Genomic DNA, 23,818 nt, shown 5'->3' on the forward strand with positions numbered 1-23,818 from the left:
CGTGTTCTGTGCCCATTTGATCACGTGGTATGGCAACACTGCCTATGCTTGTGGTCCAAATTTGAAGGCTGTAGCTACATAAATGTGAAAGTAGGTCACTAGGTCAAGATCAAGGTCAACTCATGTCAAGGTTCATCTTGCCACTCAAAACCATACATGTGGTCCAAATTTGAATGATGCAATTTATGGACATGAAGGTTCTAAGTTTTTCCCTAAATAAGTCTATATGAACCATATGACCCCTGGGGCGGGACCATATTTGACCCTAGAGGGATAATTTGAACAAACTTGGTAGAGAACCACTAAATGATGCTACATTACAAAATATCAAAGCCATAGTCTTTGTGGTTTGGACAAGAAGATTTTCAAACTTTTTTCCAATACAAGTCTATGTAAACCATGTGACCCTCAGGGCGGAGCCATATTTGACCCTAGGGGAATAATTTGAACAGTCTTAGTAGAGGACCACTAGATGATGTCATATACAAATATCAAAGCCCTAGGCCCTGTGGTTTTGGACAAGAGGTTTTTCAAAGTTTTTTCCTAATTAAGTCTATATAAACCATGTGACCCCCGGGCAGGGGCCATATTTGACCCCAGGGAAATAATCTGAATAATCTTGGTAAAGGACCACTAGATTTTGCTACATACCAAATATCAAAGCCCTAGGCCCTATGGTTTTGGACAAAAAGATCAGAAACAGTTTTAACTGTTCCTGGCCAATGTGACCTTGACCTTTGACCTAATGACCTCAAAATCAATAGGGGTCATCTGATGGTCATGGCCAACCTAACTATCAATTTTCCTGACACTAGGCCCAAGTTTTCTAGAGTTATTGCCTGGAAACCATTTTACTGTTCCTGGTCACTGTGACCTTGACCTTTTACATACTGACCTCAAAATCATAAGGGGTCATCTGCTGGTGATGACCAACCTCCCTATCAACTTTCATGATCCTAGGCCCAAGCGTTCTTGAGTTATCATCCGGAAACGGATTGGTCTACATTCCGACCGACCGACCGACAGACCGACCGACTGACCTACCGACCGACATCTGCAAAACATTATACCCCTCCTTCTTCGAAGGGGGACATAAAAAGGACATAACTCTGTCAAATTTCAAATCAGAGTTATGGGAATTGAGTCTTCTGGTGTAGACTTTGACAGTAAATAACTTTTTGAGTTTCAAGTCAAAAGCTTTTACAGTAACAGAGATATTTGACTTTTAACAAACAAGAGGGTCATGATGACCCTGGATCGCTCACCTGAGTAATATGTTACATGTTTCAAATGTCAAACTGATGATAAAATATTAAGAAAGTCAGTAGGTCATATTCATGGTCAATGAAATTCAGTTTTACGATTTGTGTGCAAAACTGTGTATGTCATCAAAATTTCAAGGCTGTATCTTAAAAAACAATAAAGTAGGTCAGTAGGTCAAGGTCACAGTCAAGTGACATCATATTACTTGAGGTCATCAGGTAATTATAATTAAACAGTCCAGGAAATAGGATCAGATGGTTTTTTAAGTATTTTTGCTATATAACTCGCATAATAACTAAGTGACCCCCAGGGCAGGGCCTCTTTTAACCCCAGGGGCATAATTTGAACAATTTTGGTAGAGGACTACTAGACAATGCATCATACCAAATATCAAAAGCCTAAGTCGTATGGTTTCAGACAAGAAGATTTTTAAAGCTTTTTCCTATGTAAGTCTATATAAAACTTGGGACCCCAAAGGCAGGGCCTCTACAATTTGAACAATTTTGGTTGAGGATCATACGACAATGCTACAAACCAAATATCAAAGGTCTAAGTGTTGTGGTTTCAGACAAGAAGATTTTAAACAAGAGGGCCAAGATGGCCCTAGGTCGCTCACCTAAACACACCATAACAGTGTTAACATGTTTGACATAGTGATTTAATGGAAACAAATATTCTGACCAATTTTCATTAAGATTGAACTAAAAATGTAGTCTCTTGAAGTGTAAACAAGTATTTTCTTCAATTTAACATAATGACCTAGTTTTTAAGCCAAGGTAACCTACATTCAAACTTGGCCTAGATTTGATCAAGGCAATCATTCTGACTAAATTTCATAAACCTCAATTGAAAAATACAGCCTCTATCGCATACAAAACTTTTTTCTTTGATTTGTCCTAGCGACCTAGTTTTTGATCCCAGATGACCCGTATTCAAAATTGACCTTAATTTCATCAAGGCTATCATTCTGACCAAATTTCATGAAGATCAATTGAAAAATACAGTCTCTATCGCATACACAAGGGTTTTTTTATTTGACCCAGTGACCTAGTTTTTAACCACAGATGACCCATATTCTAACTTGACCTAGATTTCATTAAGGCAATCATTCTGACTAAATTGTATGTATATCCAGTGTAAAATGCAGCCCCTATTGCGTACACAAGGTTTTTCTTTAATTTGACCGGGTGACCTAGTTTTTGACCCTAGATGACCCATATTCAAATTCAACCTAGATTTCATCAAGACAAACATTCTGATCAAATTTCATGAAGATCCGGTGTAAAATGCAGCCCCTATTGCATACACAAGGTTTTTCTTTGATTTGACCTTGTGTCCTAGATTTTGACCCCAGATGACCCATATTCGTAACTGGCCTAGATTTCATCAAGGCAATCATTCTGACCAAATTTCATGAAGATCAATTGAAAAATACAGCATCTATTGCATACACAAGGTTTTTCTTTGATTTGACCTAGTGACCTAGTTTTTGACCCCAGCTGACCTATTTTCAAACTCGGACTAGATTTCATCTAGGTAATCATTCTGACAAAATTTCATGAAGATCAATTGAAAAATACAGCCTCTATCGCATACACAAGGTTTTTCTTTGATTTCACCTATTGACCTAGTTTTTGACCCCAGATGACCCATTTTCGAACTTGGCCTAGATTTCATCAAGGTAATCATTCTGATCAAAATTCATGAAACTCAATTGAAAAATACAGCTTCTATCGCATACACAAGGTTTTTCTTTGATTTGACCTAGTGACCTAGTTTTTAACCACAGATGACCCATATTCTAACTTGACCTAGATTTCATTAAGGCAATCATTCTGACTAAATTGTATGTATATCCATTTTCGAACTTGGCCTAGATTTTATCAAGGTAATCTTTCTGACCAAATTCCATGAAGATCAGTTGAAAAATACAGCCTCTATCGCATACACAAGGTTTTTCTTTGATTTGACCTAGTGACCTAGTTTTTTCCCCTAGATGACCCATTTTCAAACTCAGCCTAGATTTCATCAAAGTAATCATTCTGACAAGAATTCATGAAGATCAACTGAAAAATACAGCCTCTATCACATACACAAGGTTTTTATTTGATTTGACCTAGTGACCTAGTTTTTGACCCTAGATGACCCATTTTCAAACTCGGCCTAGATTTCATCAAGGTTATCATTCTGACCAAACTTCATGAAGATCAGCTGAAAAATACAGCCTATATCGCATACACAAGCTAAATGTTGACGGACGACAGACGGACGCCGGACATCGAGCCATCAGAAAAACTCACCTGAGCTAAAAAAACTTCCTATATAAGTCTATGTAACAAGAGGGCCATGAAGGCCCTGTATCGCTCACCTGACCTACTGACCTAAAGATCATCAAGATTAACATTCTGACCAAGTTTCAGTAAGATATACTCATAAATGTGGCCTCTAGAGTGTTAAATAGCTTTTCCTTTGATATGACCCAATGACCTAGTTTTTGAACCGCCATGACCCAGATTCGAACTTGACCTAAAGATCACCAAGATTAACATTCTGACTAAGTTTCATGAAGATACAGTCATAAACGTGGCCTTTAGAATGTTAACAAGCTTTTCCTTTGATTTGACCAAGTGACCTTTTGATCAGACAAGACCCAGATTCGAACTTGACCTAAAGATCACCAAGATTAAGATTCTGACTAAATTTTATGAAGATAGTCATAAATGTGGCCTCTAGAGTGTTAACAAGCTTTTTCTTGGATTTGACCTGGTGACCTAGTTTTTGAACCGACATGACCCAGATTCAAACTGGACATTGAGATCATCAAGATTAACATTCTGACTAAGTTCCACGAAGATAAAGTCATAAACAGGGCCTCTATAGTGTTAACAAGCTTTTCATTTGATTTGACCTGGTGACCTAGTCTTTGACCCCGGATGACCCAAAATCAAACACGTCCAAGACTTTATTAAGGGTAACATTCTGACCACCAAGTTTCATTAAGATTGGGCCCAAATTGTGGCCATTGAAGTGTTAAATAGCTTTTCCTTTGATTTGACCCGATGACCTAGTTTTTAACCTGACATGACCCAGATTCGAACCTGACATAAAGATCACCAAGATTAACATTCTGACTAAGTTTCATGAAGATACAGTCATAAATATGGCCTCTAGAGTGTTAACAAGCTTTTTCTTTGATTTGACCTGGTGACCTAGTTTTTAAACCCACATGACCCAGATTCAAACTGGACATTGAGATCATCAAGATTAACATTCTGACTAAGTTCCATGAAGATAAAATCATAAACCAGGCCTCTATAGTGTTTACAAGCTTTTCCTTTGATTTGACCTGGTGACCTAGTCTTTGACCCCGGATGACCCAAAATCAAACACGTCCAAGACTTTATTAAGGGTAACATTCTGACTACCAAGTTTCATTAAGATTGGGCCCAAATTGTGGCCTCTAAAGTGTTAAATAGCTTTTCCTTTGATTTGACCCGATGACCTAGTTTTTAACCTGACATGACCCAGATTCGATCTTGACCTAAAGATCAACAAGATTAACATTTTGACCAAGTTTCATGAAGATATAGTCATAAATGTGGCCTCTACAGTGTAAACAAACTTTTTCATTGATTTGACCTGGTGACCTAGTTTTTGACCCTGGATGACCCAATAGCAAATTTGTCCAAGACTTTATTAACGGTAACATTCTGACCTAGTTTCATTCAGACTGGGCCCAAATAGTGACCTCTAGAGTGTTAACAAGCTTTTCCTTTGATTTGACCTGGTGACCTGGTTTTTGAACCCAGATGACCTGATATCGAACTCATCCAAGATTTTATAGAGGGTAACATTCTGACCAAATTTCATTCAGATTGGGTCAAAAATGTGATGTCTAGAGTGTTAACAAGATTTTCATTGATTTGACCTGGTGACCTAGTTTTTAACCCCAGATGACCCAATATGGAACTAACCCAAGATTTATTGCGCGTAACATTCTGACCAAGTTTCATTAAGACTGGGCCAAAATTGTGACCTCTACAGTGTTAAAAAGCTTTTCCTTTGATTTGACCTGGTGACCTAGTTTTTGAACCCAGATGACCCAATATCGAACTCGTCCCAAGATTTTATTGAGGGTAACATTCTGATCAAGATTCATTAAGTTTGGGCCAAAATTGTGACCTCTAGAGTGTTAAGAGTCAAACTGTTGACGACTGACAACGGATGGACAACTGACAGACACAGGGCGATCACAAAACCTCACCTTTGAGCACTTCGTGCTTAGGTGAGCTAAAAAAAACATTCTTGCCAAATTCCATCAAAATTCCTCCATGCAAGAAAAAGAAGAGCTCCGGACAAACTTCAATTTGACTTATGACCTCCAAATGTGACCACGACCTTTTAGATAGGAACATGGGGTTTGCACATGACACACCTCATTGAGGTAAACATTCATGCCAAATATAAACAAGATTTGTCCATGCATGTCTGCATTATGGTCCAGACAAAATCGGATGGACGCTTGGACAGACACATGCACATACACCGAAAGTGGCGACTATATCGAGCTGACCGCAAGCAGGCTCGACAAAAAATTCAGTTTGGGCAGTACCAAATCTTACTCACAGAAATGTTCACTGTAAATTTACTGACAATAGTGAAATGTGCAGGCTGATCTTGGTCCTCAGTGGTAGCAAAGGCAAAACCACTTGCCACCAGTAGTCTAAAGGTTAACTTAAAGAGATTAAGACATGCCAGGGAATACTTAGTTATTCCTATTAAAAGCCAAATAAGTTCTGAAACAAAATACTCACTTTAGAGGTATACATCTGGTTGATCGATTCATAGATGTCTTCCGCACAAGGCCAGGTGATTTCATGCTTACAGCCATTGGAAAACAACCACTCTCATCCTGAAATTATCAATAAAAAGAAAAGAAAAAGCTGCCAAAAGAATGGAAGAAACATGGCTTAAAATATTCGAAGCTAGTAGATATGAAGTTATCAAGAGGTACTGCCAAAAGTTTTATATTTAAATAGAGAAAATATCAGATTTCACAGAATTGGAAAATGGAGACACTGGCTATCAAATAAAGGAACAAAAGTTTAAATATTTTCTACTGTGATACTGGCTTACTTCAAAGAAAATTCTTTTAGTTATTGAACAGATGCTATTAACTGTCACAATTTTCACAATTTTGACCATTTCATTGATCTAAACTATTTGACCTTAGTGTCGGTATAAAGAATTATATTCAAGAGGAGAGTATAACAAAACTTAACCCTTATTTATTTATTTATTTTGTTGGGTTTAACGTCGCACCGACACAATTTTAGGTCATATGGCGACTTTCCAGCTTTTAATGGTGGAGGAAGACCCCAGGTGCCCCTCCGTGCATACTTTCATCACGAGCGGGCACCTGGGTAGAACCACCGACCTTCCGTAAGCCAGCTGGATGGCTTCCTCACGTGAAGAATTCTACGCCACAAATGAGGTTTCGAACCCACATCGATGAGGGGCAAATGGTTTGAAGTCAACGACTCTAACCACTCGGCCACGGAGGCCCCCAACTTAACCCTTAGTCATGAGTATTTTTATAATTATGAAAGTGCATGTGAACTTGTTCTGCATGAGCAGCTACACCAAGGCCTTATCATGTCCAATAAACTTATAGGTGCTTACTTTATAACATGTCTTAAAAGAAATTAGATTGAAAACAAGAAAATTGAAAAAGATATTGGACAGTACTTGGTAAAAATTCAAATGGCTTACTAAAACTATTCTGTCATATTTTGCCTATTCTGGTAAGAAAAAATACATTTTGGAAAGTCCTTGAAAAAGAAGTTCTGTCCAGTGTATATTGCAAAAAAAAAAAACCAACTGATATCAGCGATTGCTGGCAGATGAAGACCTAGTACAAAGACGAATCTTGAAAATCCTTAATTCCACTTCTCTCAACACGGGAACAACAGTCGTCTAGCAAACCGCTGGCCCAGATATGTAGATCTGTTGCTCCCAAACGACTCCATTTTGCGGATATATTGTCACCAGAATCCTTCAATGGTACCGTTGGTAGTCTTGATTGGCAGTCAAAAGGATCAAAGAATTTATCAAAGACTATGAGACAGACCTTAAAATATGGAAAAGAAACAAATGCTAAAAATGGAAGGCGAAAAGAACCTGACAATTTCCAATTCCCATCTCTCTCAACACTGGAGAAACCATCATCTAAACACTGCTGGCCCAATATTGTAGATCAGTATCTCCAACACGACTCCACGCTGCGGATATATTGTCACCAGGATCCTAAATGGCATCGATAGCTGTGTGGATCAACAGTTAAGGGATCTGTCAGGCCTCGACATCAGTAAAAAAGGGGAAAAAAAACTTGGCCATAGCCAGAAAACAGCACCTATGGAAACCTATCATATAAGAACTTTATTTACCAAAGTTAACAATAATAATTTACTGCTAAATCTAAAAGACCATAACAAAATTGAATGCATAAAAAATCTCCAAGGTGTAGCAAACTCATGACTATTTTAATTCTACTGGCACTACATCATGCACTGCTATCATTTCAGCTTCCTACTTTTTAACCTTCACCTGAACAAAGGCTGCAAAGATTACTAATTAAAAGAAAACTTAGCAAAAATGAAAGCTAGTCAAGCTTCATCAGATACAAAACCAATATTATACTGAATAAAAACAAGAGGGCCATCATGGCCCTATATCGCTCACCTGTTATCATTGCACTTGAGGACAAGAAGGTCCTCAGTCCAAAGGACAGTAACAACAAAGGGAAGAAATTTAACCGAAAAGAAAAAAAAAATTCTTACAAGGTACAGATATGTCAAAATACACCTAAAAATTGGAGGTACCATCCATATTGTACCACAGAAAAGTGGTCTCGGTTTTTCCCTATGGCCAATAATAAAAAAGTTACTAAAAATAAGCTATTTATAGTAACGTAAAAGGGAAGTAATTAAAAAAAAAAAAAATATTGTAAGTGAACAAAAGAAGGATCTGCCAAATAAATCTGTTGACATAAATGAAATTTCAGATCAGTATCTTCATTAGTTACGGAGATATACCCATTTTAATTTGAAATAAAGGGAGGTAATTTGACATAAAATCAGTCCATAGTTATCTACCCTGATTGGCTCAGTCCAACTAATGACGATAATGAAATTTCAAATAATTCCTATAAGTACTAACTGATATAAATCCATTTTGATTACAATCAGGGGAGGTAATCAGACATAAAATAACTCTGGAACCTACGATTGGATCTGATTTGTCATGGAATCCAAGATTTATTGTTGTTGAACATATTTTGGAAGTTTGTATCAAATAAAACCATAAATGAAGTCTCTATATGGCTGCAAAAACCAAAATAGCCAATTCTGGACCTTTAAGGGGCCATAACTCTGGAACCCATGACGGAATCTGGCCAGTTGAAGAAAGGAACCAAGATCTTGTGGTGATACAAGTTGTGTGCAAGTTTGGTTAAAATAAAATCATAAATGAAGCTGCTATTGTGCAGACAAGGTCAAAATAGCCAATTTTGGCCCTTTCAGGGGCCATAACTCTGGAACCCATTAAGGGATCTGGTCGGTTCGACAAAAGAACCAAGATCTTATGGTGACACAAGTTTTGTGCAAGTTTGATTAAATTCAAATCATAAATGGAGCTGCTATTGTGAAGAAAAAGTCAAAATAGCTAACTCTGGCCCTTTCAGGGGCCATCACTCTGGAACCCATAAAGGAATCTGGCCAGTTCAAAAAAGGAACCAAGATCTTATGGTGATACAAGTTATGTGCAAATTTAGTTAAAATCAAATCATAAATGAAGCTGCTATTGTGCAGACAAGGTCAAAATATCTAATTTTGGCCCTTTCAGGGGCCATAACTCTGGAACCTATAATGGGATCTGGCTGGTTCAAGAAAGGAACCAAGATCTTATGGTGACACAAGTTTTGTGTAAGTTTGATTAAATTCAAATCATAAATGAAGCTGCTATTGTGCAGACAAGGTCAAAATAGCTAATTTTGGCCCTTTCAGGGGCCATAACTCTGGAACCCATAATGGGATCTAGCCAGTTCAAGAAAGGAACCGAGATCTTATGGTGATACAAGTTGTGTGCAAGTTTGGTTAAAATAAAATCATAAATGAAACCACTATCGTGCAGACACGAAATTGTTGACGCACGCACGCACGGACGGATGGACTGACGACGGACGAAGGGTGATCACAAAAGCTCACCTTGTCACTATGTGACAGGTGAGCTAAAAAAGCTAGCCAGTTATTTGATACTTTACCAATATTTTGAAAAATTAACATTTGAAAGATAAATCCTAAAGTTGATACTGGCTACATGTAATTTATTTCAAAATGTACTTTTCTAAGCTTTAACTTGCATCTCAATAAAAAAAACTTACTTTGTAGTAAAACAGAGGCTGATTATGTGAGTGACTTGAAATCAGCTCAACAGAGTAACCAAACTTTCACTTCACTGCAGAAAAAAATGGCTACTGTACAACCATTCTATACTATATGAAATACAAGGTTTTTGCCACTGATTAACTTGAATAATACTCAATCCTATTTTACCTTTGAGTGGCATTCTATTGAAAGATAACAAGAGGACCATGATGGTCCTGAATCGCTCACCTCTTCCCAAATGACCCAGTTTTAAGTATGACGTTGTTTTTTCTATTATCTGACATAGTGACCTAGTTTTTCAGCTCATGTGACCCAGTTTTGAACTTGACCTAGATATTATCAAGATTAAAATTCTGACCAATTTTCATGAAGATCCACTGAAAAATATGGTCTCTGGAGAGGTCACAAGGTTTTTCTATTATTTGACCTCTTGACCTAGTTTTCGAAGGTACGTGACCCTGTTTTGAACTTTACCTAGATATCATCAAGGTGAACATTCTCACTAATTTTCATGAAGATCTCATGAAAAATATGGCCTCTAGAGAGGTCACAAGGTTTTTCCATTTTTATACCTACTGGCCTAGTTTTTGACCGCACGTGACCCAGTTTTGAATCTGACCTAGATATCATCAAGGTGAACATTCAGATCAATTTTCATGAAGATCCATTGAAAAATATGGCCTCTAGAGAGGTCAAAAGATTTTAATAATTTTAGACCTACTGACCTAGTTTTTGATCGCAGTTGACCCACTTTCAAATTTGACCTAGATATCATCAAGATGAACATTCGGACCACCTTTCATACAGATCCCATGAAAAGTATGGCCTCTAGAGAGGTCAGAAGGTTTTTCTATTATTTGACCTACTGACCTAGTTTTTGAAGACACGTGACCCACTTTCGAACTTGACCTAGATATCATCAAGGTAAACACTCTGACCAATTTTCATGAAGATCTCATGAAATATATGGCCTCTAGAGAGGTCACAAGGTTTTTCTATTTTTAGACCTACTGGCCTAGTTTTTGACTGCATGTGACCCAGTTTCGAACTCGACCTACATATCATCAAGATGAACATTTAGACCAACTTTCATAAAGATCCCATGAAAAATAATGCCTTTAGAGAGGTCACAATGTTTTTCTATTATTTGACCTACTGACCTAGTTTTTGATGGCACCTGACCCACTTTCGAACCTGACCTAGATATCATCAAGGTGAACGTTTTGACCAATTTTCATGAAGATCTTGTGAAAGATATGGCCTCTAGAGAGGTCACAAGGTTTTCCTATTTTTAGACCTACTGACCTAGTTTTTGATGGCACGTGACCCAGTTTCGAACTTGACCTAGACATCATTAAGATGAACATTCTGACCAACTTTCATAAAGATCCCATGAAAAATGTGACCTCTAGAGTGGTCACAAGCAAAAGTTTACGGACGGACGACGGACACCGCACGATCACAAAAGCTCACCTTGTCACTTTGTGACAGGTGAGCTAAAAATGTAAACTTACTCGAGTATGTGCATTTTCCACTGTAACTTGAAAACTCTATTAGAAAAGACATCCACTTAAAAATACTTTGCCAGAGTGATACAAAAATTAAATCAACTTTAACCTTGCAACTATGTTTTACAAATTAAATAAACTCAAAAGTTCTTACCACTTTACAACACAAAACAAGAGGACCATGATGGTCCTGAATCGCTCACCTCTTCCCACATGACCCAGTTTTGAGTATGACGTCGTTTTTTCTATTATTAGACATAGTGACCTAGTTTTTGAGCTCATGTGACCCAGTTTTGAACTTGACCTAGATATTATCAAGATAAAAATTCTGACCAATTTTCATGAAGATCCATTGAAAAATATGGTCTCTAGAGAGGTCACAAGGTTTTTCTATTATTTGACCTATTGACCTAGTTTTCGAAGGTACGTGACCCTGTTTTGAACCTTACATAGATATCATCAAGGTGAACATTCTCACTAATTTTCATGAAGATCTCATGAAAAATATGGCCTCTAGAGAGGTCACAAGGTTTTTCTATTTTTATACCTACTGGCCTAGTTTTTGACCGCACGTGACCCAGTTTCGAAACTGACCTAGATATCATCAAGGTGAATATTCAGATCAATTTTCATGAAGATCCATTGAAAAATATGGCCTCTAGAGAGGTCAAAAGATTTTAATAATTTTAGACCTACTGACCTAGTTTTTGATAGCAGTTGACCCAGTTTCAAACTTGACCTAGATATCATCAAGATGAACATTCAGACCAACTTTCATACAGATCCCATGAAAAGTATGGCCTCTAGAGTGGTCACAAGGTTTTTTTTATTATTTTGACCTACTGACCTAGTTTTTTAAGGCACATGACCCAGTTTCAAACCTGACCTAGATATCATCAAGGTGAACATTCTGACCAATTTTTATGGAGATCCATTCACAAGTATGGCCTCTAGAGAGGTCACAAGGTTTTTCTATTTTTAGACCTACTGACCTAGTTTTTGACCGCACATGACCCTGTTTCGAACTTGACCTAGATATCATCAAGATGAACATTCAGACCAATTTTCATACAGATCCCATGAAAAATATGGCCTTTAGAGAGGTCACAAGGTTTTTCTATTATTTGACCTACTGACCTAGTTTTTGATGGCACGTGACCCACTTTCGAACTTGACCTAGATATCATCAAGATGAACATTCTGACCAACTTTCATACAGATCCCATGAAAAATATGGCCTCTAGAGAGGTCACAAGGTTTTTCTATTATTTGACCTACTGACCTAGTTTTTGATGGCACGTGACCCACTTTCAAACTTGACCTAGATATCATCAAGATGAACATTCTGACCAATTTTCATGAAGATCTCATGAAATATATGGCCTCTAGAGAGGTCAGAAGGTTTTTCTATTTTTAGCCCTACTGACCTAGTTTTTGACCGCACGTGACCCAGTTTCGATCTTGACCTAGATATCATCAAGATGAACATTCTGACCAACTTTCATACAGATACCATGAAAAATATGGCCTTTAGAGAGGTCACAAGGTTTTTCTATTATTTGACCTACTGACCTAGTTTTTGATGGAACGTGACCCAGTTTCGAACTTGACCTAGATATCATCAAGGTGAACATTCTGACCAATTTTCATGAAGATCTTGTGAAATATATGGCCTCTAGAGAGGTCACAAGGTTTTTCTATTTTTAGACCTACTGACCTAGTTTTTGATGGAACGTGACCCAGTTTCGAACTTGACCTAGATATCATCAAGGTGAACATTCTGACCAACTTTCATGAAGATCTTGTGAAATATATGGCCTCTAGAGAGGTCACAAGGTTTTTCTATTTTTAGACCTACTGACCTAGTTTTTGATGGCACGTGACCCAGTTTCGAACTTGACCTAGATATCATCAAGATGAACATTCTGACCAACTTTCATAAAGATCCCATGAAAAATGTGACCTCTAGAGTGGTCACAAGCAAAAGTTTACGGACGGACGGACGGACGGACGGACGACGGACACCGCACGATCACAAAAGCTCACCTTGTCACTTTGTGACAGGTGAGCTAAAAATACTAATATGCCATGCCACTGCCTCTTTAACAGAATAATCTAACCCTGCCACTGCTTTACAAAATCATTAGTTCTACTGTCTGGTCATTGTGTTTTAAACTACAACATTTTGATTTTGATATTCACTCGCACAATTTTACAATATAATTCATTTAACATTCATTCACTGCACTTTCTTTCACTGCATCAAGGTAATTCTTTGACAGTCATTTAATGCACAAAAGCATTACATTGCACAACATTATTCTAGTAACTATTTTCATTTAACATTCACTTCATGATAAATGATTTTTTATTTCAAAAGATTTCTGTTTTAACAAACATTCTTAAGCTAATCTTTTCCTTTATTGTACTACCATCCCTAATTCCTGTAATTTACTCCAAAAATACACAATATTCCTAATTAAATTGTCGATAAAACACAGATTTAATTAATAGAACTAAACAGCATTCAATTAAGCTTATTAGGTCAGGATTTTCTCTGAACTGGCTACAGTTACAGAATTGAGCAATAATAATTATGGTACTCTAGTGTCTTTGGACTGTCAAGTTTGACAGTGGCTATAAAACAGTACAGTCCGCAGTCCAGTCCAGGAGATAAGTAAACCTCACAGAAGTATCTCCTCAGCAGTCAGAATGATAAGCAACACAATCATACAGCTCAAACACACATAAATAATGAATAAAAAATGTCTGTAGGAAGACCACAACCAAACATATTTGTACTTAACCTTCAACTCTAAATAATATCTTACTACTTAAGTATCATGATTGTCTTTGAAATGGAAAACTAGAAACTCAGTTGCCAAAATGCTGCCATTCCTAAACAGATGTGCAGGCAGTATGTGGAGGAAAAATCTTTGGAGCAGTGTCTAGCACATAAAGAATTTTGAACAGAACAAAAGTTTATTGTATATATTATAACAAGTAATTTTCAAGTTTTGATACAATTATACACATTGTGAAAATGATAGAAATGATGGAAATGATTACAGGCCCAAGAATTTTAAGTAAATTTGTCATTTAGTCTACAGGTTGCTGGACTGCCTTAAACTAAACTAACACCTCAATCTTTTCTGTTACAATGAAATGATGATTTGGTATCTACAAGGCTATTTTTCCAAAACACTTGTTACTAAAGTAAGTTATTATGCCAATCAATATGCAGAACTAAATATGTACTAAACAGAAATGCTGATGAAAATGTTCTTCTATTGTTATGTTTCTACAACTAGACAGTAATTTAGTGTATTGACTAACTGACTCTAAATTGAAATTTTACTTTGTTTAGGCCTCACCAAATTAAAAAGTTGTTCATCGGATTTGCCGCTCGTATATTTTCAGAAACACAAAAAAAATATTTTTTTTTGTTTTTGGCTTGCGCTCGCCCCACTGAAAAAAATCAATCCAAAATTTTTTGGTGCGCTACTTTTTACGGACGTAAAAGTGTATAAATGCTTATACTTCCAGTCCCATATTGTTCTCAAATGGATTTTAATCAAAATAAATACATACTACGCACACATCGTCTATAATAAATCATAATACTTATATTTAGTTGTATTAAAGTTATTTCCCCTTTATGCAGTTACGCCATTTTCTTCAAATGTTTACCAAATTACATACTACAAAAAATCGATTTATTTCATTGAAACTGGATGAAGAAAAACATACTAATTTGTTTGATAACATCAATCTACATTATTTTGGTAAGGGTAAATACTTACTGATGCATGTCACTTATCTGTTATCTGTTTTTTTCCTGTCCAAATGATCAGCATTTGCATACGAAAGTTGGTGGGGTAAGGGATTTACATTACGAGTTGTTCAGGACAGTTTGATTTTTCAAATTTTCCAATCATTTAGTAGACTAATGTTAATGCACGTTAATCTCCATTTCAGACTTTAATTGAGACTTTGATTCAACAAATTTAATATGTTATGAAAGTTTAAAGTTAGAAAAAAGAGCTGTACATAAGACATCATGCTCGACTTTTCTAAATCAGAGCTTTGCCAGTAAAAGGGGCATAATAGGCAGAAGCTATTAAAGTACAGAGCTATTGGTCATTATATAAAACTTAATTAAAAATATTCTATGTTAAAAAGGGGCGTAACTCTGTCTAGATTCAGACTTAAGAGTATTGTTTCTCCTTGTGTAAACTTTGACAGTAAATAACTGTTCTAAGTTTCAAATCAGAAGCTTTAATAGATCTAGCAACACTCACATAGATATTAGATGTATCAAAAACTTTGTAAAGTCAGCTAAGAATGCTACATATTCATAGCAGTAAATATTCGATACGATATTTGATTACAGTGTACTGTATTACAATGTTATTACCTTTTTTCACGACTTCGCGTTGTTGTGCGTCTGCGGGTTAGAATTTCTCAATCCCTGGGGACTTACTTTTTAATTTAAAAGGGCTATATATTCTATTTTAAGGTTTTTATTAGTCAGCTGAGAGCCAAATGAAGACAGATATATTTCTTCGCTCGCTCCTGATTTTCTCAAAAACCAAAAAAAATATTTAAATTATCTTTTCGCTCGCCGCCTCAAATTTTTCAGAAAAAAATCCGATGAACAACTTATCAATTTGGTGTGGCCTTAGTAACATGTATTATTTCAATTTCTTTTAACAATTCCAGCTTAGAAAACCAAAACTAAATTCCTTGCTGATTGGCCCTTGATATTACATAAAGTATCAAATCTAACACAAGCTGAGCAAAATGTTTTTCTCCCATCTACCACTGTTTATCTATCCTCATGGCAACAGTAATGGCAAGCTGCCTTGGTGGAATTCTTCCTCAATAGCTGAACCAGACAAAGGGATTACTTGAATCCTTCAAAATAGTTGTACAGGATTGGTTGCTCTTCTCCCACAATACATGGTTGGGACAGATGGTATGGTGGAATTCCTCCTCAACAGTTGGTTGGGACCTTTAAAAGCTGTTTTGACAACCTATTTGGCTGTAAGTATAGGACATTAGATGGCTTGGTGGAATTTCTCCAAAACAGCTGTTGGGACAGCTGGCCAGGAAGAAGCTGGCTTGGAAGACTTCCTCACCAATAGCAGGTTGGGGCAGGTGGCTTGGTGGAATTCTTCCTGCAAAAGCTGGATGGATGGGACAGCTGGCTTGGTAGAATCCTCCTTCTGAAGCTGTCTTGACAACTAATTTTGACATAAGTATAGGACATTATCAGGTGGTTTGGTGGAATTCTTCCTGCAATAGCTGGATGGGACCGCTGGCTTGGTAGAATTCCTCCTTTTGAAGTTGTCTCCACAGCTAATTTGGAAAAAAGTATAGGACAATAGGGGGCTTGGTGGAATTCCTCCCACAACAGCTGGATGGGACAGCTGGCTTGGTAGAATTCCTCCTTCTGAAGTTGTCACAACAGCTTATTTAGACAGAAATATAGGACTTTATTGGACAAGAAAGGGCAGGTGTATGGAGGTTTGCTGGCTTGTGGAATATCGTCCTCAGCAGCTGAGAGAGAGCTGGCTTGGTTGAATTCTACAAGGCAGCAGTTCTGGCCACAGCCAACTGGTCTGAATTTCCACCCTTAGAAGAATTGGACAGCTATTTGTGGGAGAAGTACGGGACAGCTACCATGGTTGAATACCATCCCGACAACAGAACTCGACAATTGCTTTTGAGCAAATAGCCATGAGGACAGTAAAAGCAAGTAAGCAGAAAAGGGACTGACTTTTATTCTATGTAAAACAGACTTGATTCCATCCCACAGTTCTTTCAACAATTTAAATCAATGAGTCAGTTAGTAATACCTAATTCAAAAGAGAATGTTCAGATTTCCTTGAAGGTAGAATTACTCTAAACAAAAAATAACTAATAATCATAAATAAAACCTTTGAACTGTGAAATTATAGACAATTATTGACCTCTATTTTACTCAAAATAATATTTTAGAAGAGAATCAAGAATCCAGCCATTAACCCGATGCCTAATTTCTGTACCAGTAAATACTGTTGAAATACTCTGTCGACAGTAGTAGTTTTAAGGTTAAGCTCCCTTTATCAATCTTTAGAACAGGTCTCCCATCTTTTATCTAAATGTATAGGTAAAGCCATTTGAGTATGGGTGTAATGTTAAAAAAAAACCCCAATGTGTTCATGATTTATCTTGCAATGCAGATTTTATATCATACAGCTTCAGAAAGAAGTGAATGGCTGAGGATCTTCCTACATTCTACCATATCATCCCTATTCACTGAAATTTTGTCCAAAAATACATGATGGCCAATTTTACATTGCCCTTACAATGTGCTGATATGGAAGTTTTTGTACAAAACCAGTAGCCAGAATTGAACCTTTGCCTTATTCTACCATATCCCTAACAGCTACAGGATTTAATCATTAAGAAATTATCAAATATGCAAGAAGTAGTTTAGTTTATATTTTAACCAGAAGCCAGTTTTCCTTTGGCTTTTATCACCAGTACCAGAGTCCTAGCAATGAAATCAGTGTTCTCCCTGAGATTCTGTGATGTATGATTATCTTAATTTTGGACAAATTCTGGATGAATCCCATTGTATATAATACTGCTGATCAGAAATATAAACTTACAGTAACTTTCACTTTTGAATTAAAGGCTAATACACCTTCAAAAACATTCAATAATTCCAAAAAAACACACTATGATTAGTGAGTTATGATTTAAATGAATGTTCAGGTAGAACACTAAAATCATAATTATACAAATAAAAAATTGATGGGAAAAAAGAAAAGAAAAAAGAAGTGTCCTACAAATGCAAAAAAAAAAAAGATATGACCAGCAACCCTCAGATTTTGATGTGTGGATTTTCACTAAACCAAGTAAATGGCCTGGCTACAATTGATGCACACATTGTATGATATGGTAGTACCTATTACTTTGTTATTTTGAGGGCTGACTTAAACACTATCATACAGTACTCTTCCACACTAACTGTGGCAGAAAAACACCTTATTCTACCTTATCATCTCTATCCACTGAAAATTAATCCAACAAGAGCTGTCAGTGGACAGAGCACTCGACTATTCTCAGTGCTTGATAGTATAATATAAGCAATGAGTAAAACTTTAACATTACAATAAGCATATTCTAAGTCGAAAAGGGGCCATAATTCAGTCAAAATGCTTGATAGAGTTGCCTCCTCCTTTTACAGACTGGGGTCATGATGGTTAACAAGTATGCAAAATATGAAAGCAATATCTCAATGGACTTTAAAAATATTTGGGGTGGTACGCAAACTTTAACATTTATTCTAAGTCGAAAAGGGGTCATAATTCAGTCAAAATGCTTGATAGAGTTGCCTCCTCCTTTTTACAGACTGAGGTCATGATGGTTAACAAGTATGCAAAATATAAAAGCAATATCTCAATGGACTTAGAAAATATTTGGGGTGGTACGCAAACTTTAACATTTATTTTAAGTCAAAAAGGGGCCATAATTCAGTCAAAATGCTTGATAGAGTTGCCTCCTCTTTTTTACAGACTGGGGTCATGATGGTAAACAAGTATGCAAAATATGAAAGCAATACCTCAATGGACTTTGAAAATATTTGGGGTGGTACGCAAACTTTAACATTTGTTTGACGCTCACGCTAACGCTCACGCAGTGATATGGTAGTTTCTAGAAACCTTTAGCCAGTATATCTGTCTTATCCTACCATATCCCTATCAGATTATTTTTTATTAAATGTAGAAAGTCGCAGTTTTTCAGTCTTAATTGTAGTCAGTTATATTACCTGGCCTCCGCTTGACTTTGTTTAAACCGGCCTGGCTATCTATAAGAGTTGACAAAGTAAATGATAAGGTAGTAGTATCTTAAACTGTATTTAATTGTGGGGCATAAAGCATATTGGCAGACACCTTTCCTAAAACCCTACTATGATTATTGCATTTAATCTAGAATATTATCAATGCCTGCATTTAATTAACATTATATGCTTTATTCAACCTAACCAGCTCTAGCTTAATAATGTGGTGATATGATATAACAACTATAGACAACATTGTTACAGTGACCTTCCCTAATGCAATGGCTGGCACCTTCCTCCTAACAGTTAGTCTGACTCTTCAAAAATATGAATTTACTTGCTTAAAGCATTACAGTGACTAAACTTTCTTAAAATGTTTTTTTCCTTTAATGTGCTTTATAATGAACTAATGCAATATCAAAATAACATCCAGTATTGAACCCAATGGTTGAAAATATTGTACTTTGTGAAGTAACAGTTATATATGAGCATGAAACTCAACCTGCATTATACTATAATAGCAGTTCAGTAGCCAAACATTTCTGCTATAATAATTTAGTTAATTCTTATAAAATGTAGCCAGTACCTAATGACAAAGTTTATAAAAATAAAGGGTAACCATTTAGTTAATTCTTATAAAATGTAGCCAGTACATGTAAATGCAGCCAGTACTTAATGACACAAGTTCATAACAATAAAGGGTAAACTTAATTGGTAATATTCCTACATCTCTTTGTCTGCCTTAATCTGTCATAAAAACATTTAACAATGAAAAGCCAGTACCTTAATCATTCAAGTATTTGAAAAAGAGCAGCCAGTATATTTGGATCAGACATGAATTTATTAAATGGTTCATTACAAAAATGCCTAATAATGATTAATCATCTTGAAAAACAGAGCCATTAATTCTAGCTAAAATATAATGAAAACAAAAATCTATTTGATAAAAATATAATTCCAGTATTCCAGTTTGTAACACAATGGCTAGGAATTTTTAATTTTTACTTCTTAATGCAGTCATACATTTACCTGCACTGATGGTGGGTATTTTACAATGGAAGAGGAGTCCGTTTATTTATCTCTTTGCCTTATTCTGTCATTATAATTACAAATAACCAGTAACCAGAACATTGAATGGCAGGCAGTTTTGAGCATTAAATATATCAATTTTATGGAACTTTCCATTTTGTCTGTTCTACATTAAATAAGAGAAAAAGTACGATTACTTTCATGATGATCTTAAATGAAATAAATGGCGGATGATGACCTAGTGGCTAAGTGTGTGACGCTTCCCTAAGGACTACTGGTTAGAGCCCAGTAACACCAATATACCTCCAGATTGCAGATAATGGACTGACGAACACCGCATACTAAAACACTGCTTGTTTACTTATTTTAAATAATTATGAGAAACTAGACAAATCTTCCCTCCCAATTTAGGCATACTTATTTCTCCAACACTTCAACTTGGAATTTCTACTGAGAAAGCAGCAACATGCAAAGTGCAGTACAAGGGAAGGAGATGAACAGTGCAAGGGAGGAACGCATGCCACCTTCTCAACTGAATGTTCCTTGTCAAAGATCAGAGAAATAAATGACTGCAAAAAAAAAAAAATGTTTTTAAAGCATTTATGAAAGAAAAGCTCAAAAATAAAAGTAAGTAGATTAAGCAAAGCAAGCTTGGATTCAGTACTTGGTGAAAGATAATATAGACCTTTCTGGAGTTACCAAGATGGAATTCTCCATGATTATATTCTCAAGACCTAACCAGATCATATCTGTACATTCAGTAACATAGTGCCAGTCACTACATATAGCACATTAATTTGGACTTTAGACCATCCTTCTTTGTGTTAATTTATCAACACTGCTGATCAATGCAGTAACTCTTAGAGATCTGCTCTGGAGTTAAATGGTTTATAAATTCAAGGGACATAACTCTGAAGTAACTTCTCTAAACTGGCATTTTTATCACTCTTGACCTAAATTTGTGCAGAAATAAGTAAGACCAATATCAAAGAAAAAATACAAAATTTGTATTAAGTGCATTTACAATTTTCTAAACATTCAGTAATTCAAGGGCAGTAACTCTGAAAATCCTTGCATTTTACTGAGAATCCTATCATGTATTGCTATAGCCAAGATAAATAAACATATCCTTTTACTGACTCCTATTCACATTCAACTTTAACAAAATCACATGTCATTCAGTACAGTAATAGCTTCAAAGTCCCATAAAAAACCTTCACTAAAATTTCTATGTGATAATAAGACAGGACTTTGTCAAAATTTCCAAACAGCTATACTTTTGCTTAAGATTTTGCTGGAAGTTGGAAGTTGACACAAAGTTCCTAAAGGCTGCTTAAAATTCTACACTATTAAATGTAATAATAACAAATTCACAGGATGCCTACAGATACACTGGCAGGAAGTAAGGAATGGCAATAACAAAGGCATTGTTTTTAAATTTTAGTGGTTGCCACTCAAGCTGAGAAAAAAGTATCAAACTGTTTTCGAGAATCTGTATTGTAAACATAAAAAATCAAGCCAAAGTCATGATATTCTAAAAAGAAACCTTACCTGTCCAGATGCACAGCTTCTGCCTTGACACACTGTCGCTTGCTTAGAAAAACATACATGCTGGCATTACACTGTATAGCAATTGCTATGTGAAAATCCCTATTCAACAGTAACCATGGTGAAGATTGTAGAATATTTCCTCAGTGTCATCACAGTTCCTACAAGATACATCAAACAAGAAGAATCAATTAACCTCAGATACAATAAAAGAATTTAATATTAGTAATATTATCTAATTTCAAAGTCCAACAACAAATACACATATTAACCTTAACCTTTAGCTTGCTGGCAGCAAGTGATAGTGCCTTTGCAGCTAGTGCAGACCAAGATCAGCCTACACATCCTTGCAGGCTCATCAAGGTCTGTACTGTTCACTATTCAGTCAGTAAATTTTCAGTTAACATCCTTTGATAAACAAGTGAATTAAGTATATTGCCATGCAATACAAAGTCCCCTACTGGAAGGCAACTAATTTTCTCTACTGCAGTATAACATAATGAACTCTGGTATCTGTCAATAATGTATAAACAACATTGTACTATATATACACTATGTTATAACAAAACACTTGGATTAAAATTTGTATGTATAAAAACCTATTGTTTGGCCTATTATCAGTAAGGTATCTTATAAGTTATTTATAGTAAAAAAAAAACAAACAAAAAAAAACAAGAGTGCCAGAATGTCACAATGTACGCCTGTCATAGCAAATTTCTTTACACTAGCACCTCTATTTGCAAATGGAATTTTAATTCTATGGTTGTGTAGTAATTATTGTAATTCTTTGTTTTTTCTGAATCCACAAAAAAACTCCTTACCAGGCAGAGATACCTTAAAATATACCTAAAGTTGAAAGTAACATTATGTTGTACCACAAAAAAGTGATCTTGGTTTTTCCCTATGGTCAATTATCAAAAAGTTACAATATAATCTATTTATAGTAACAACAAAGCGACGTAGTTCTAAAAAAAAGTGTGCCTCATGGTGGTGAACATTTGTGCCGAGTTACATAAAAATAATCCCTCCATGCATGAAGAAGAAATGCTCCTGACAGTCATTCTTGAATTTGACCTTTGACCTCTAAGTATGACCTTGACTTTAGACCTAAGGACCTGGTTCTGGCGCATAACAATTCGTCTCACAGTGGTGAACATTTGTGCCAAGTTACATTAAAATCCCTCCATGCATAAAGGAGAAATGCCACAGACAAAGTCATTCTTGAATCTGACCTTTGACCTCTTAGTGTGACCTTGATCTTAGACCTAGGGCCGGGGCTTTGCACACAACACGCCGTCTCATCCAAGGGAATGTTTGTGCCAACTGATATTCAAATCCTGTTTTGCATAACAAAGTTATAGACCAAACAGGAAAGAAATCCTATTGACCTTTGATCTCAAAGCGTGACCTTGACCTTTAAGCTAGGGTACTGGGTGTTGTGCATGACATGTCGTCTCATCATGGGGAACATTTATGCCAAGTAATATTGTAATCCCTTGATGGATGACACAGTTCTGGACCGGACAGGAAAAAACCACTATTGACCTTTGGCCTCCAATTTTGACCTTGACCTATGAGCTAGGGGTCCGGGTTTTAAGCACGACATGTTGTCTTATCATGGGAAACATCTGTGCCAAGTAATATTGAGATCCCTTAATGAATGACAGAGTTATGGACCTGACAGGAAACAGACTCTGTTCATTCCATGTTAACATTTGACTGCTAAGGGTGACCTTGACCTTTGAGCTAGGGGCCTGAAAGTTGTGCATAACACATTGTCTTATTATGAGGTACAATTGTGCCAATTGATATTACAATCCCTTCATGGATGGGAGAGTTATGGACTGGACAGGAAAAAAGCCCTGTTGACATTTGATCTCAGTGATTTTTTTCAGTTTTGGGGGAAGGGGGTCGGTGCCCTTTGGAGGGAGAAAAATACGACGTAAAACTAAGAAAAGGGGAATTTTCATTTGTGATGAAATAAACTATAGTTTCAAGTTTAAGACATGCCAGGGAATACTTACTTATTCCTATTAAAAGCCAAATAAGTTCTGAAACAAAATACTCACTTTAGAGGTATACATCTGGTTGATCGATTCATAGATGTCTTACGCACAAGGCCAGGTGATTTCATGCTTACAGCCCTTGGAAAACAACACTTCACCTGAAATTATCAAAAAGAAAAGAAAAAG

The 23,818-nt window shown here is 36.2% G+C and overlaps 2 long non-coding RNA genes across 2 annotated transcripts; both read right to left on the bottom strand.

Moving 5' to 3' along the window:
* Positions 1–6,047: 6,047 nt before the first annotated feature.
* Positions 6,048–23,783, bottom strand: LOC128553964 (uncharacterized). Its single transcript, XR_008369483.1, has 3 exons — positions 23,696–23,783; positions 21,630–21,787; positions 6,048–6,175 (listed from the first exon to the last, which is right to left on the bottom strand). It is a non-coding gene; the product is annotated as an uncharacterized LOC128553964 (long non-coding RNA).
* Positions 21,810–23,683, bottom strand: LOC128553965 (uncharacterized). Its single transcript, XR_008369484.1, has 2 exons — positions 22,290–23,683; positions 21,810–22,225 (listed from the first exon to the last, which is right to left on the bottom strand). It is a non-coding gene; the product is annotated as an uncharacterized LOC128553965 (long non-coding RNA).
* Positions 23,784–23,818: the final 35 nt, after the last annotated feature.

This window comes from Mercenaria mercenaria, unplaced genomic scaffold, assembly GCF_021730395.1.
Source record: "Mercenaria mercenaria strain notata unplaced genomic scaffold, MADL_Memer_1 contig_4548, whole genome shotgun sequence".
Classification (NCBI taxonomy): domain Eukaryota; kingdom Metazoa; phylum Mollusca; class Bivalvia; order Venerida; family Veneridae; genus Mercenaria; species Mercenaria mercenaria.